Here is a 17,376-nt window from a genome sequence, read left to right on the forward strand (position 1 = left end):
AGATAGTTAAGTGCCAGGAATGATTCGATGTGGGGAATCAGGGAAAATTTGCTCACCAAGGATCATTGATACCTCTAGCAAGCTATCAGTATCACAGGGGGGCCTGTAAGATTCGAAATTTTCAGCAATAATCACGCAAGAAAACAGGATAAAATAAGACAGTTTATTGACCAAAGTAAGCTTGCACAGAAAAACCTTTGATAAAAGGGCATACAAAATGGCCGCCGGGCCTCGTGATCAGTTTTTGGACCATTTGATTTCTGTTACTGCAAGCCAGACAGGCTTGTGGATTGAAAACAGTAAGCCCGCGAAAGCCAGTATCGGGAAACCGAAACTCAGGGAAACAGCATACATATTCAATGGATTCTAAGTACAGGACGGTTTCAGGCAAACAGGATGGGGCCCATCAAGATATGGGCGGACAATGCATGAACACTTATACCCATTTAATGTACAAAGGAGAAACCGTTTAACAGCCATCAAGGGAAATCTCCAGACCGATCAATATGCGAACCGAGTCACGGTGACAATGTAAAAGACATTAAAAGATATTATCGGCCAGGAAGGCCAGTTAAGTTATCACCGGCTCCCGTTACAAGACAAAGCGCCCCTGCAGAGATTTCTGCCCGCCAAAATTAATACAAAGACAGGACTATGATTTGGCGGGAGATAAGACTGTCCCAAAAGGGTATAACTATGGATTTTGAAAAGTCCATCAGCGCCTCTTCTACCTCGGTAGCTTCGGAATCGATCAAGACGCTTCTTCTTTTTAAAGACGCTTCGGACGGACAATTTTGGTGAAAAGACAACGTGGTCGGTGTTCAGCCAGTCAAGGCTCGGCCACGACAGGAAGACGACGAGGGTGGCCCGGGTGCTGTTGTCGGGAGATCATCGATGACCCAGGCCGAAGGAGAAGACACCCTCGGGAAAACGACGATCCAGGCCGGAGAAAAGGACACTCCGGGCCTAGCACTTCCGTGCCTCAACATCCCATCGAGGTGTTGTTCTGTTCCATGAACCCAAATCCACAACAGACTTGGTGGATTTCAGCCATGACGAGCGCTCACCGAGGCTGTGTCCACTGCCTCATCGCCTGAGAGAGAGAGAAAAACAAGCTGCGCCAGAAGTTTCCAAATCCACGCGACGACGGAAAGCTGTGCCAGAAAGGCTGCGAACACCTCCTTTTGTGATTCTGATAGTGGTGAGCATGATCCCGAGTTCCTCAAGTCAAAACTTAGTTTAGGTATTTAGGGGAGGGAGTAAGGTTAAATCGTAATGTGTTTCCCCTTTTACGACGTGCCGTGTGTTCCCCATTTCCATAGAGTCAAGTTCATAAATTTGTGCATGATTGTAGTTACTTTAATCTGTGCCTATGACATGTATTTTGTAATGCTTCAAACTGTTTAAAAATAAAAGCATCCATTTCGTGCTATTCAACCTGGTCTATTGAGTCCTTTCTCTGCACTACAGTTCTCTGCATCTAAGTCCAAGGTCTAGAACCGTAGGGGAGAGTGGGTCGAACCACTCAAGGGTAATTATTGCACAAAGCCTGGCAGGAGACCAGAACGAGCAAGAGAAACCCCCTACAAAGTGTGTGAGTGAGTGCGGTGCAATGTGTTTGGGTGAAGTGTGTGAGTGAATATGGTGCAATGTGTTTGGGTGAAGTGTGTGAGTGAATACGGTGCAATGTGTTTGGGTGAAGTGTGTGAGTGAGTACAGTGCAATGTGTTTGGGTGAAGTGTGTGAGTGAATACGGTGCAATGTGTTTGGGTAAAGCGTGTGAGTGAGTATGGTGCAATGTGTTTGGGTGAAGTGTGTGAGTGAGTGCGGTGCAATGTGTTTGGGTGAAGTGTGTGAGTGAGTGCAGTGCGATGTGTTTGGGTGAAGTGTGTGAGTGAGTGCGGTTCAATGTGTTTGGGTGAAGTGTGTGAGTGAGTGCGGTGCAATGTGTTTGGGGGAATTGTGTGAGTGAGTGCAGTGCAATGTGTTTGGGTGAAGTGTGTGAGTGAGTGCGGTGCAATGTGTTTGGGTGAAGTGTGTGAGTGAGTGCAGTGCAATGTGTTTGGGTGAAGTGTGTGAGTGAGTGTGGTGCAATGTGTTTGGGTGAAGTGTGTGAGTGAGTGCGGTGCAACGTGTTTGGGTGAAGTGTGTGAGTGAGTGCGGTGCAACTTGTTTGGGTGAAGCGTGTGAGTGAGTGCGGTGCAATGTGTTTGGGTGAAGTGTGTGAGTGAGTGCAGTGCGATGTGTTTGGGTGAAGTATGTGAGTGATGTTTTGTATGTACCTTTAAGAGAGAACTCTTTTACAGCTCCTGTATACTGTAGTACCGGCAGTGACCACACCTGTATATAAAGCCGGAGCAGGCTTCTGTACTTCAGTCGTGAGACTACTCTACTCTGGTAAACACCTGTTGATTGTTAAGTTACAGCCTCCGTGTAGTTCTTGGGGAAACATCCTATTTAAAGAATCACGGATCTAACAGTGGCGACGAGGTTGATTTGAATCTGCCTGCAACTCTGCATTCCCCGTCAAGGAGTCGCTCCGGGAGGACGGTGGAAGAAAGTCGAGGCCAGAAGCACGGGCGCCGACCACGAGCAACCACCCAGTCATCCGGCAGCAAGTGAACATTGCAGGAGTGGCTGTTGAGAGCCACGACGATCCAGCAACAGGTGCAGCGCACACCCTTCCCGGACAGCGGTGTCTGGAGCCGACCGACGGCGTAGAAAAATGAGCAGCGTCGACGGGGTAAGAGAGAGGGTGAAGCGCACAGGGCGCGGCCGGGCGTATAAGAACCGAGCGGCGTCGAGGAAAAACAAGCAGAGAGAGAGAGAGGGTAAAGCAGCAGCCGGGTTCAGGACCGACCGACGGCAATGGGAAAGGCGCACAGGAGAGCGCGCAGAGCACAGCCAGGGCTCAAGGGCTGAACCGCGTCCATGGGGAGAAGAAGGGAGAGGGCGGGAGACGCCATTGAGCCGCGGAGAAGAAGGGAGAGCGTGGGAGACGCCATTTCTTTTGAAGTCGCAGCGGAGAAGAAGGGCGATCGCGGGAAGGAAGGAAAGCGCGCAAGACGCCATTTTGTTCCAGCGGAGAAGAAGGGAGAGCGCGGGAGACGCAATTTTTGACAGTTAAATCACACCCAGGGATGCCAAAGAGTGGCAGTATCTCTACGTTCGACAATGAAGTCGAAGATTGGGCGACATATGTGGAATGTATTGAGGTGTACTGCAGGGCGAATGAAGTGCCAGATATTATGAAAGCACTGGTTTTGTTAAATCCCATGGGTGCAAAAACTTATGGGTTACTGCGAAACCGAATAACCCCAGAGAAGCCTGTGAATAAGAATTTCGAAAGCATAGTAGAAATCCTACAGGACCAAGTGTGCAGACAGTGTGGAAAAACAGGACACATAGCAAGAGTCTGCAGGTCAGGGAAGAAAACCAACAGCAAGAAATCTCCACAGGAGAAGTACAAAAAGGTACATAAGGTGATGGACAGCAGTTCAGACGAACAGGGAAATGATACAGACTCTGAAAGGAAGGAGCTGGGTTGTCTGAAACTACATAAGGTAACCAAAATGGAGGATCACCAGACTATCTGGGGCACACTCAAGATAGACGGAGTCCAAGTGAAAATGGAATTGGACACTGGATCAGCCCTAACAGTCATAAACCAAAGGGACTACAAGCGGCTATTTCCACATATACCCTTGAAAGCTACAGAGATTGTCTTGAAGATGTACATGGGGCAAAAAGTCTACCCCAAAGGAAAAATAAGGGTGAAAATGATATACAAAGGCCAGGAAATCCCTAAAATGGACCTATATGTATTGCCAGATGGAGGACCACCACCACTAGGACGTGAATGGATCTGGAAGATACAATTAGATTGGCATTCCATACAGGCACTGAAGGTTGAGGCCAAAAAGAATGACGACGCCACACCTGGACGACTGTCAAAAATGCTAACTGATGCACAAGACGTGTTCCAGGAGGGACTCAAAACACTAAAAGGCATAACAGCAACGATTAAAATAGAGGTAAATGCAAGTCCAAAGTTTTTTAAGGACATGATGTTCTTTAACTGAAGATTGAGATCTCATCTGGATTTGCTCAGACCAAATGTGCGAAGAAATTTTGTGAATAAACAATTCCAGCACATCAATGAGAAGCCGACAAGGAGCTTCAATGTAGGACAACCAGTCTTGGCCCATGACTACCGAACAGAGAAATGGCAACCCGGAATGATATGCACACGGCAGGGGCCATTAATGTACACAGTGGATGTCGGGGAGAACATTGTGAGATGCCACGTCGACCAGATCTTAGCGTCACAGGAATGAGTCAACCCCATGACTCGCGTAACTGGGGATGAACCCAACATACCGGTAGCATCTACCTCAGAAACAGTAGCAGTGGAAACTGATGAACTAACCGACGAAAGGGGGTCAGAATCGCCTCCGCACCAAGAACAAGAACCTCAGGGAAGGCGCTATCCCGAAAGGATCAGGAAGCCGCCCCAAAGACTGAATTTATAAATGGACTATTTTCAGTTAATGTTGCATGTTAAAAATGTTAATTGTTAAATGAATGTTATGGTACTGTTAATCTAAAAGGGGAGGAATTGTTGTGTATGTACCGTTAAGAGAGAACTGTTTTACAGCTCCTGTATACTGTAGTACCGGCAGTGACCACACCTGTATATAAAGCCAGAGCAGGCTTCTGTACTTCAGTCGTGAGACTACTCTACTCTAGTAAACACCCGTTGATTGTTAAGTTACAGCCTCCGTGTAGTTCTTGGGGAAACATCCTATTTAAAGAATCACGGATCTAACAAGTGAGTACAGTGCAATGTGTTTGGGTGAAGTGTGTGAGTGAGTACGGTGCAATGGGTTTGGGTGAAGTGTGTGAGTGAGTACGGTGCAATGTGTTTGGGTGAAGTGTGTGTGAGTGCGGTGCAATGTGTTTGGGTGAAGTGTGTGAGTGAGTGCGGTGCAATGTGTTTGGGTGAAGTGTGTGTGAGTGCGGTGCAATGTGTTTGGGTGAAGTGTGTGAGTGAGTGCGGTGCAATGTGTTTGGGTGAAGTGTGTGAGTGAGTGCGGTGCAATGTGTTTGGGTGAAGTGTGTGAGTGAGTGTGGTGCAATGTGTTTGGGTGAAGTGTGTGAGTGAGTGCGGTGCAATGTGTTTGGGTGAAGTGTGTGAGTGAGTGCGGTGCAATGTGTTTGGGTGAAGTGTGTGAGTGAGTACGGTGCAATGTGTTTGGGTGAAGTGTGTGAGTGAGTACGGTGCAATGTGTTTGGGTGAAGTGTGTGAGTGAGTGCGGTGCAATGTGTTTGGGTGAAGTGTGTGAGTGAGTACGGTGCAATGTGTTTGGGTGAAGTGTGTGAGTGAGTGCGGTGCAATATGTTTGGGTGAAGTGTGTGAGTGAGTGCGGTGCAATGTGTTTGGGTGAAGTGTGTGAGTGAGTGCGGTGCAATGTGTTTGGGTGAAGTGTGTGAGTGAGTACGGTGCAATGTGTTTGGTTGAAGTGTGTGAGTGAGTGCGGTGCAATGTGTTTGGGTGAAGTGTGTGAGTGAGTACGGTGCAATGGGTTTGGGTGAAGTGTGTGAGTGAGTACGGTGCAATGTGTTTGGGTGAAGCGTGTGAGTGAGTGCAGTGCAATGTGTTTGGGTGAAGTGTGTGAGTGAGTACGGTGCAATGGGTTTGGGTGAAGTATGTGAGTGAGTACTGTAGTGTATGTGCCTTTAAGAGCCCCATGTGTGCTGTAATGCCGGTAATGGCCACTCGGGCTATATAAGCCTGTATATTGTGTTATATCCGTTAGTACCCCTCCAGGCTTTGCTTAGTAAACACCTATGAACCAACTCCTGTCTTCAGTGTCTCTATCAACACACGGACACTACAGTGGCGACGAAGTGGAAACGGACTTACCTGCAATTCGGCAGCACCTCAAGGGCATCGATTCCTCGGGCGTCCAGAAGACTCAAGAAAGTGAAAGAAGCTGTGGTTTCACCAGCTGGCCAAGCTGGTGTCAGGTACTGCGCTAATCCTTCCTGGGCGTCAGGTTGGGGCTCCAGCGGCTGGCTCCACAGATGGGACAAGCAGCGAAATCGGAGGCAAGCAATAACAAACGGGGAGGGAGCACTCGGGAGACGGCCGGCGCTGCAAGCAGGTTGGCGTTCAGACCTAGAGAGAAAGTCCGGCGGGAACGAGTCTCCAACTGTAAATAAATAAAGAAAGAAAGAACAGAAACCGTGGGAAACAGCGTTGTCATCGGCAGCAGCGGCGGCAAAGTGCGGGAAGCGCCATATCTTTTCTGCAGAAAAAAAAGAAAAGTGTGGGAAGCGCCATATCTTTTCTAAGATGCCTAAGTCTGGCAATATTGATGCTTTTGATAGCGATATAGAGGATTGGACCACATATGTGGAAAGAGTAGAGGTATATTGCACTGCAAATGGAATAGAAGATGAAAAACAGCTTCAGTACTGCTGAATTTAATGGGCGCAAAGGCATACGGGCTGTTACGAAATTTAATCACTCCAGCCAAACCAAAGGACAAGGATTTTAAAGAAATTGTTGATACCCTGCAGCAGCACTTAAACCCAACACCGCTGCTGATAGCGGAACGATTCAAATTCTTCAAGAGAAATCAACACAAGAATGAAAGTAACGCTCATTACCTCACCGAATTAAGAAAGCTATCAAAACACTGCCAATTCAGGGCAGGACTAGCAGATTATCTTCGAGACAAATTCGTCTGCGGTCTCTTAAGTGAAGGAACACAAAAAAGGCTGCTTTCTGAAAAAGATTTAACACTGGACAAGGCTTTCAGTATGGCTGTATCATATGAAGCAGCAGCAAGAGGAGCTGCAGAGATACAAAAAAAGACACAGGACTTCGGCACCCATGAAATGACACAGGGTTTCGAAAGATGTTATCGCTGCGGCAGATCCACCCATAACCAAGGACAAAGCATGCAGGCAATGCGGAAAGATTGGACACATTGCACGGGTATGCCGATCTGGACAAAATAAATCCACAGACAGGAAAAAAAAATCAATAAAGATAAGTACAGAAAGGTACAAATGATGACGGACAGTAGCTCCGAAGACCAGAAGAGCGATCGCGACTCCGAAAACAAGAGACTAAGCTGTCTCAAATTACATAATGTACTTGCCAAAGATGATTACCAGACCATTTGGGTCATCCTCACGATAGCAGGGTCCCCAGTTAAAATGGAGCTAGATACAGGATCAGCTCTGACCGTAATAAATTGACGGGATTACGAGAGGCTATTTCCGCATATACCTTTAAAAGACACATCCATTATCTTAAAAACATATACGGGGCAGAAAGTATACCCCAAAGGAAAAATAAGGGTGCCTGTTGTATACAACGGCAAGGAAATACAGAAGTTGTATTTATACATTCTACAAGATGGTGGTCCACCACTGTTAGGACGTGAATGGATCAGGAAAATACATTTAGACTGGCACTCCATTCAGGCACTGACGGTGACCAGTAAGAAAAAAAATGATGATGACGTCATACCTGAGCGATTAAAAGACATCTTGGCCAACGCCAAAGAAGTGTTTCAAGAGAAACTAGGAACCTTGAAAGGCATCACCGCCTCAATAAAAGTGGAAGATGCAGCAATTCCCAAGTTTTTTAAAGCAAGACCAGTGCCATACGCAATTCGTCCAGCAGTCGAGGCAGAGCTGGAGAATTTGGAAAATGCAGGCGTATTATCCAAAATAGATTGGAGCGAGTGGGCAACACCCATCGTTCCAGTCATGAAGAAAGCATTGAATAATAATAAATCTGAAGAACAGAGAAAAATTCGTATCTGTGGAGACTTCAAGGTGACGGTAAACCCGGTCCTTCACACGGTACAGTATCCTCTTCCAAGGATAGATGATATTTTCGCCTCACTATCCGGAGGGAAAAGTTTCACCAAAATTGACTTGGCACAGGCATATCTACAGATGGAGGTTGAAGATGCCGCTAAAAAATATCTCACGATAAATACACACAAAGGCCTGTACCAGTACAATCGACTAGTTTTCGGAGTAGCATCCGCTCCAGCTATCTGGCAAAGAGCTATGGAGCAAGTCCTCCAAGGGATTCCGGGTACTCAATGCTACCTGGATGACATCCTTGTAACAGGAGAAAACGACAACGAGCACCTTGCCAATTTGGAGCAGGTGCTCACTAGGCTGAGAGAACGGGGCCTACGAGCAAATCGCCCCAAGTGCGAATTTTTCCGAAATCAAATGTCATATTGTGGCCACATAATAAATAAGGAAGGGTTGCATAAGTCACCTGAAAAAATTGAAGCGGTCATAAAAGCCCCAGCACCTGAAAATGTTTCACAATTAAGGTCATTCCTGGGATTAATAAATTACTATCATAAATTTTTACCGAACTTATCAACTCTTCTACACCCTCTTAATGAACTGCTACAAACAGGAGTAATTTGGAAATGGAACGAAGACTGTAAACGTGCCTTCCATAAATGCAAAGACTTAATCACATCCAAAGAAGTTTTGGCTCATTACCACCCATCACTGCCAATCAGACTGGCGTGCGATGCATCCCCTTACGGCATAGGAGCAGTACTATCGCATAAATTCCCTGATGGCTCGGAACGGCCGATAGCTTTTGCGTCACGCTCATTGAACTCAGCTGAGCATAACTATGCCCAAATCGACAGGGAAGCACTCAGCCTGGTATGGGGAGTGAAGAAATTCAACCATTACCTACACGGACAAAAATTTACCTTGTTGACTGGCCAAGGTAGCAGCGGGAGCAGCGAGGAGGAGCCAGGTACAAATACCGGAGAGAGGCGAGGCCCGAGACCACTCGGAGCAGCGGGAGCAGCGAGGAGGAGCCGGGTACAAATACCGGAGAGAGGCGAGGCCCGAGACCACTCGGAGCAGCGAGGAGGAGCCGGGTACAAATACCGGAGAAAGGCGAGGCCCGAGACCACTCGGAGCAGCGGGAGCAGCGAGGAGGAGCCGGGTACAAATACCGGAGAGAGGCGAGGCCCGAGACCACTCGGAGCAGCGGGAGCAGCGAGGAGGAGCCGGGTACAAATACCGGAGAGAGGCGAGGCCCGAGACCACTCGGAGCAGCGGGAGCAGCGAGGAGGAGCCGGGTACAAATACCGGAGAGAGGCGAGGCCCGAGACCACTCGGAGCAGCGGGAGCAGCGAGGAGGAGCCGGGTACAAATACCGGAGAGAGGCGAGGCCCGAGACCACTCGGAGCAGCGGGAGCAGCGAGGAGGAGCCGGGTACAAATACCGGAGAGAGGCGAGGCCCGAGACCACTCGGAGCAGCGGAAGCAGCGAGGAGGAGCCGGGTACAAATACCGGAGAGAGGCGAGGCCCGAGACCACTCAGAGCAGCGGAAGCAGCGAGGAGGAGCCGGGTACAAATACCGGAGAGAGGCGAGGCCCGAGACCACTCAGAGCAGCGGAAGCAGCGAGGAGGAGCCGGGTACAAATACCGGAGAGAGGCGAGGCCCGAAACCACTCAGAGCAGCGGAAGCAGCGAGGAGGAGCCGGGTACAAATACCGGAGAGAGGCGAGGCCCGAGACCACTCGGAGCAGCGAGGAGGAGCCGGGTACAAATACCGGAGAGAGGCGAGGCCCGAGACCACTCGGAGCAGCGAGGAGGAGCCGGGTAGAAATACCGGAGAGAGGCGAGGCCCGAGACCACTCGGAGCAGCGAGGAGGAGCCGGGTACAAATACCGGAGAGAGGCGAGGCATACCAACTCAGCAGCGGGGAGAGAGGTAAAAAGAAATCAGTGTGTGACGTCATCAGGGAGCAGGTAAGTGATTGGTTGGTGAGTATTTCTCTTTTTTAAACTTAAACTCTGTAGTTTATAGTTACTAGGGTCTTTTCTGGTGTAGCAGGGACTGTTGGTAGACTATACAAGCGCCTTAGAGATATCTTAAATTGGTGATAGTAAATTAATTTAAATTAATTAAAGGGTAAGTCATGCCAGGAGAGCCCAGCCCCGTGATATGCTCCTCCTGCTCCATGTGGGAATTCAGGGACACTGCCCCTGATGACCACGTGTGCAGGAAATGCATCCATCTGCAGCTACTAGCAGACCGCATTGAGGCGCTGGAGCTGCGGGTGGATGGGTTGTGGAGCATTCACGATGCTGAGAAGTTCGTGGATAGCACGTTTAGTGAGTTGGTCACACCGCAGGGAAGGGTTGCACAGGAAGAAAGGAAAGGGGTGACCATCAGGCGGAGCAATAGAAGTAGGCAGGTAGTGTAGAAAACCCCTGTGACCATTCCCCTCTCAAACAGGTATACTGTTGAGATACCGCGGCAAACGTGGGAGTCGAGACAGAGCTATTGAAAACACAACTGCTTTATTCTGACCACATGGCAAACAGGAACTAGAAAAGCCCGCACATCCACTTAAATACTTCCCAGACAGGAAGTGCTCCCGGCAGCCTGTCCCTGCGGGAAACAAGTTGCTGGAGGAAAGGGCCCCCGGCTGGGGGCTTCTGCTTAGACTGTCTGTGCCGCCGTGAGCGGATTATGTCCAGTGGTGGCGTGTCGCCACAGAGCTCCCCCCAGAATCCGCTTAGGAGGAGTGGACGAGTCGTGACGGTGGTCTAATGGTTCTGCCACAGCGGCTCTGAGTGGTCGCCGGTCTGGTTGGTTGGGTCGGGCGGTTCGCCGCCGGCTGTGCTGGCTTGCCGGGGGGACGGCCTCTGGCTGGAGGCTGGGCCACGGGGACCTGTTCCCCTGGTTCTGTGTGTGCTGGTTTGAGCCGGTCAATGGAGACTGTCTCGACCCTGTCGCCGAGTCGCAGCTTGAATACCTTGTCCCCGGTTTGTAGTACCTCGTACGGACCGTTGTACGGGGGTCGCAGGGGCCCGTGGTGCGCGTCGTGTCGCACGAAGACGAAGCGCGCCTGCTGTAAATTTGGCGGGACGTGAGGTGCGAGTTCGCCGTGTCGGTTGACCGGAAGTGGGGCGAACTGCTGAGCGGAAGAGAAAGAGTCGAGCCGCTGCTGTTCGGCCGACCAAGACTTGGTAGGCTCCGGAAGGAATTCGCCTGGGACACGCAGTGGTTGTCCGTAGACTAGCTCCGCTGCCGAGGACTGGAGGTCTTCCTTGACCGCGGTGCGTAGGCCGAGTAGCACCCACGGTAGGCGGTCAGTCCAGGTACTGTCCTGCAGGCCGGCGCGGAGTGAGGCCTTGAGTGACCTGTGGAAGTGTTCACAAAGTCCGTTGGCCTGCGGGTGGTACGCCGTGGTGCGGTGGAGCGTCACCCCGAGGTTGCGTGCCATGGCCGTCCAGAGTTCGGAGGTGAACTGGGCGCCTCTGTCGGAGGTTATGTCGGCCGGTACGCCGAACCTTGCAACCCAGGTGTTAACGAACGCCCTGGCGATGTCGGCTGTGGTGGTGGAGGTCAGCGGCACTGCCTCAGGCCAGCGTGTGTAGCGGTCGACCATCGTGAGGAGATAAGTTTGGCCTTGCGATGGTGGCAGGGGACCGACGATGTCGACGTGTACGTGGTCGAAGCGGCGGCTGGGTACCCCGAAGTCTCCCAGGGGTGCTTTGGTGTGCAGCTGTACCTTAGCCCGTTGGCAGGCGAGGCAGGAGGTGGCCCAAGTCCGAACATCTCTGCTAAGGCCGCGCCAGACGAAGCGCTTGGAGAGGAGTTTGACGGATGCGCGGGAACCCGGGTGAGAGAGCCCGTGGAGCGCGTCGAAGACGCAGCGGCGCCAGGTCTCAGGGACGACCGGCCTGGGTTGGCTGAGTGAGGCGTCGCACGTGACTGCCGTGGCTTCGGGCCCGTGCGCGACCTTGGCTAGGCGTAGCCCTGGCAGGCTGGTAGCCGCCGAGAGGAGGACTGGGTCCGTGAGCTGGGCCGCTGCTAGTTGTGCGTAGTCGACCGCGAGGTGATTCGCACAGACGGCGGGACGGGAAAGGCAGTCGGCGACCACGTTGTCTCTACCGGAGACGTGCTGAATGTCCGTAGTAAACTCGGAGACGGCCGCGAGCTGGCGTTGCTGCCTAGCGGACCAGGGTTCGGTGTGCTTGGCCATCGCGTACGTGAGTGGCTTGTGGTCCACATACGCGGTGAAGGGGCGGCCTTCCAGCAGGAACCTGAAATGGCGGACCGACAGGTGGAGTGCGAGAAGCTCGCGGTCGAAAGTGGAGTATTTGACCTCCGGGGGGCGCAGTTGGCGGCTGTAGAAGGCAAGTGGCTGCCACGCGCCATTGACCCACTGCTCGAACACGGCCCCGACCGCGTGGTCGGAGGCGTCGGTGGTGAGCGCGACCCGGGCATCGGCCCTCGGGTGCGTGAGCAGAGTGGCGTCGACGAGCGCGTTTTTGGTGGCGTCGAAGGCGGCTGCCGTGTCAGTGGTCCAGGCTACGTCCATCTTGCCGGATTTTCCTCGGAGGGAGTCGTATAGGGGCTTCATAAGGGCTGCGGCTCTGGGGATGAACCTGTTGTAGAAGTTCACCATCCCGAGGAACTCCTGGAGGCCCTTGATGGTTGTGGGGCGGGGGAATTGCTGGACGGCCTGCACCTTGTTGGGCAGGGGGACGGCCCCAGCAGGGGTGATGTGGTGACCGAGAAAATCGATCTCGGTTATGCCGAATTGGCACTTCGCCGGGCTGAGGATGAGCCCGTGTTGGGCTAGGCGCCCGAACAGGATGCGAAGGTATTCGAGGTGTTCCTGTTTGGAGGAGCTGGCCACGAGAATGTCGTCTAGATAGACGAATAGGAAGTTCAGGTCCCGGAGGACTGAGTCCATAAGGCGCTGGAAAGCCTGTGCTGCATTCTTGAGGCCGAAAGGCATCCTCAGGAACTCGAACAGGCCAAATGGGGTGATGACGGCCGTTTTGGGGATGTCCGTGGGGTGTACGGGGACTTGGTGGTAACCGCGCACCAGGTCGACTTTGGAAAAGACGGTTTGTCCGGCCAGTCGGGCCGAGAAGTCCTGAATGTGTGGCACCGGGTACCGATCGGGGGTGGTGGCGTCGCTGAGGCGGCGGTAGTCCCCGCAAGGGCGCCAGCCTCCGCCGGGCTTGGGGGCGATGTGGAGGGGCGAGGCCCAAGGGCTGCTGGAGCGGCGGATGATGCCGAGTTGTTCCATGTTGGTAAACCCGGCCCGCGCGATTTCCAGCTTGGCCGGGTTGAGTCTGCGGGCGTGGGCAGAAACTGGGGGGCCGGTGGTGGGGATATAGTGTTCCACACCGTGCTTGGTGGCTTTGGCCGAAAAGGTCGGGTTAGTGAGGGCGGGAAACTCAGCTAGGAGTGCCGAGTAGTCGTCCGTGGCTCTGGCGAGGCAGTAGGTCGTCGGGCCGGCCGAACGGGCCGGGGTAAAGGCGCCGGGGATGGGGGCCATAGTGTTGATGTTGACGAGGCAGTGCCTCGGAATGTCGACAAGGAGGCCGTGGGCGCGTAGGAAGTCGGCGCCAATGAGTGGGCAGAGGACCTTGGCTGTCAGGAACTCCCAGCGGTAGCGGCGGCCCGCGAGGTCGAGCGTGACCATGCGGGTGCCATATGTGCGGATTTCAGAGCCGTTGGCTGCAGCCAGTGTGATACCCCGTGTGCCGCGTTGGATCTCGAGGGCGGAGGCGGGGGTGATGCTGTGCTGGACCCCTGTGTCGCACAGAAATCGGCGGTTGGTTCTGTCGTCAGTGACGTACAGTAGGGGCTCCTTCTGCCCCGCGGCCATCGCGGGGGCCGGTGCGGGGGGGAGTTTGAAGGAACACGGTGGCGTGCAGCGTTGAGCCCTAGCGCCAAAACGGGTGTGGTAGTAGCAGTGACCCGGAGTGGTAGGGCGGTCGGGCCTAGCGGCCCGGGAAGACCGCGTGGTCGTTGGCGTGAGGTCGGGCGCGACGTCGCGAGCGGCCTGTGCAGAGAGCAGCCGGTTGGCCTTTTCGGCTATCTCATTCAGGTCCGTGGAGTCAGACTCCACAAGGAGCGGGCGGATGCTGGCGGGGAGCTGCCGAATGAAAAGCGTGCGAAAAAGGGCGCCGGGATTTTTGTCGTCGGAGAGGGACAGCATGTGGGAAAGCAGGTCTGATGGTGAAGTGTCACCAAGGCCGGGGAGGTCCAGGAGTTGGCAGTGGCGCTGGTAAGAGGACGTTTGAAATTTTTTAAGTAGCGCAGCCTTCAGATGCTCGTACTTGCCCTCCGTTGGTGGATTCTGCAGCGCTGCCCAAACCTTGGGGACTGTAGCGTAGGTGAGCGAGGCGACGAGGTAGTTGTACTTCGTGGCGTCGACTGTAATGCCTTTCAGCCGGAATCTGGACTCAGCTTGAACGAACCAGGCTTCGGCGAGGTTCTCCCAAAAGTCAGGTAATTTAACCGTGACTACGTTTGTATCCGCCATGCTAGCTTAGGATTCGTCCTGAGCGTCGGGGTCACCAGTGTTGAGATACCGCGGCAAACGTGGGAGTCGAGACAGAGCTATTGAAAACACAACTGCTTTATTCTGACCACATGGCAAACAGGAACTAGAAAAGCCCGCACATCCACTTAAATACTTCCCAGACAGGAAGTGCTCCCGGCAGCCTGTCCCTGCGGGAAACAAGTTGCTGGAGGAAAGGGCCCCCGGCTGGGGGCTTCTGCTTAGACTGTCTGTGCCGCCGTGAGCGGATTATGTCCAGTGGTGGCGTGTCGCCACAATACCGATTTGGATACTGTTGAGGGGGATGACTCACCAGGGGAAGGCAGCAGCAACCAGCTTCCTGGCACTGGGGGTGATCCTGCTGCCCAGGAAGGGAGGAAAAAGAGTGGGAGAGCAATAGTGGTAGGGGATTCTATAGTAAGGGGAACAGATAGGCGTTTCTGTGGCCGTAGACGTGAATCCAGGATGGTTTGTTGCCTCCCTGGTGCCAGGGTCAAGGATGTCACTGAGTGGCTGCAGGGCATTCTGGAGGGGGAGGGTGAACAGCCAGAGGTCGTGGTCCACATTGGTACCAACGACATAGGTAAAAAGAGGGATGAGGTCCTGCAGCAAGAATTTAGGGAGCTAGGGGCAAGATTAAGGAGCAGGACCTCAAAGGTTGTAATCTCTGGATTACTCCCGGTGCCACATGCTAGTGAGTATAGGAATAGGAGGATAGAACAGATGAATGCGTGGCTAAAGGGATGGTGCAGGAGGGAGGGCTTTAGTTTCCTGGACCACTGGGTCTGCTTCTGGGAAAGGTGGGACTTGTACAAGTCGGACGGTTTACACCTGAACCAGAGGGGGACCAATATTCTTGCGGGGAGGTTTGCTAGCACTGCTGGGGGTGGTTTAAACTAACTCGGCAGGGGGGTGGGATACAGAGTGGAGCTATAGTAGGGGGTGATGTACAGCCAAATACGGAGGAAAAAACAAGTCAGCAGGGAAGGCAGAGCAAATATGTGAAGGCAAAAGGGAATATGGCAGGGCTGGAAGGCATTTATTTTAATGCAAGGAGTCTTGCAAATAAGGTGGATGAACTGAAGTTGTTGTTGAACACATGGGAGTACGATATTGTTGCTATCATGGAGACATGGTTGAGGGAGGGTCAGGACTGGCAGCTGAATATTCCGGGGTATAGAATCTTCAGGCGAGACAGAGGGGGGTATAAAAGGGGAGGGGGTGTTGCAATATTAATTAAGGAGTCAATTACTGCTGTAAGGAGGGATGATATATAAGCGGGTTCCTCTAATGAGACCATATGGGTAGAACTTAAAAACAAAAAGGGGGCAAGCACTTTGCTGGGAGTGTACTATAGGCCCCCAAACAGTCAGGGGGAGATAGAGGAACAGATATGTAGGCAAATCTCAGAAAAGTGTGAAAATAATAGGGTAATAATAGTGGGGGATTTCAACTTCCCCAATATAAATTGGGATAGTCAGTGTGAAAGGTTTAGGGGGTGCAGAATTCTTAAAGTGCATCCAGGAGAGCTTTTTGAGCCAACATGTAGAAAGTCCGACAAGAGAGGGGGCGGTACTGGACCTAATTCTAGGGAATGTAGCCGGGCAGGTGGTGGAAGTGTCTGTAGGAGAGCATTTTGGCGATAGTGACAATAATTCGGTGAGATTTAAGGTGGTCATGGAAAAAGACAAAGACGGCCCGGAAATAAGGGTTCTAAATTGGGGGAAGGCCGATTTTAATAAGATAAGGCAGGATCTGGCCAAAGTGGACTGGGAGCAGCTACTTATAGGAAAATCCACATCAAAACAGTGGGAGGCTTTCAGAAGGGAAATAGAGAGAGTACAACACCAACATGTTCCTGTAAAGGTCAAGGGTGGGACCAACAAGCAAAGGGAACCTTGGATGACAAGGGATATACAAAAATGCATTAGGAAAAAAAGGGGGGCTTTTGGCAGTTACAAAAGACAAAAGACGGAGGAAGCCCTAGAGGAGTATAAAAGGTTCAGGGGCATACTTAAAAAGGAAATTAGGAGGGCGAGGAGGGGCCATGAAATAACACTGGTGAGCAAAATAAAGGAAAATCCTAAGATGTTTTATAAGTATATTAAGGGCAAGAGGATAACCAGGGAAAGGGTAGGGCCCATTAGGGACCAAAGTGGCAAGCTGTGTGTAGAGCCAGATGAAGTAGGTGGGGTTTTAAATGAATTTTTTGCCTCTGTGTTCACTATGGAGAAAGGCGAAGTAGACATAGAAGTCGGGCAAGGGGACTGTGACATACTTGAACATATTAGCATCGAGAGGGAGGAGGTACTAGCGGTTTTAGCAGGCCAAAAAGTGGATAAATCCCCAGGCCCGGACGAGATGTATCCCAGGCTGTTGTGTGAGGCAAAGGAGGAGATTGCAGGGGCTCTGACACAAATTTTCAGAACCTCTCTGGCCACAGGGGATGTACCAGAGGACTGGAGAACAGCTAACGTAGTACCATTATTCAAGAAGGGTAGCAGGGATAAACCAGGGAATTACAGGCCAGTGAGCCTAACATCTGTGGTAGGGAAATTATTGGAAAAAATTCTGAGGGACAAAATTAGTCTCCACTTGGAGAAGCAAGGGTTAATCGGGGATAGTCAGCATGGCTTTGTCAAGGGTAAATCATGTCTGACCAATCTGATTGAATTTTTCGAGGGGGTGACTAGGTGTGTGGATGAGGGAAATGCTGTGGATGTGGTTTACATGGACTTCAGTAAAGCTTTTGACAAAGTCCCGCATAGGAGACTGGTCAAGAAGGTAAGAGCCCATGGGATCCAGGGGGCCTTGGCGCGTTGGATCCTAAACTGGCTGAGTGGCAGGAGGCAGAGGGTGATGGTCGAAGGTTGCTTTTGTGACTGGAAGCCTGTGTCCAGTGGGGTACCTCAGGGATCGGTGCTGGGTCCCTTGCTGTTTGTGATCTACATTAATGATTTGGATGAGAATGTAAAAGGTAT

Source organism: Somniosus microcephalus, chromosome 1, assembly GCF_052327205.1.
Source record: "Somniosus microcephalus isolate GS21.2 chromosome 1, FLI_Smic_1.0, whole genome shotgun sequence".
In the NCBI taxonomy this organism is placed as follows: Eukaryota; Metazoa; Chordata; class Chondrichthyes; order Squaliformes; family Somniosidae; genus Somniosus; species Somniosus microcephalus.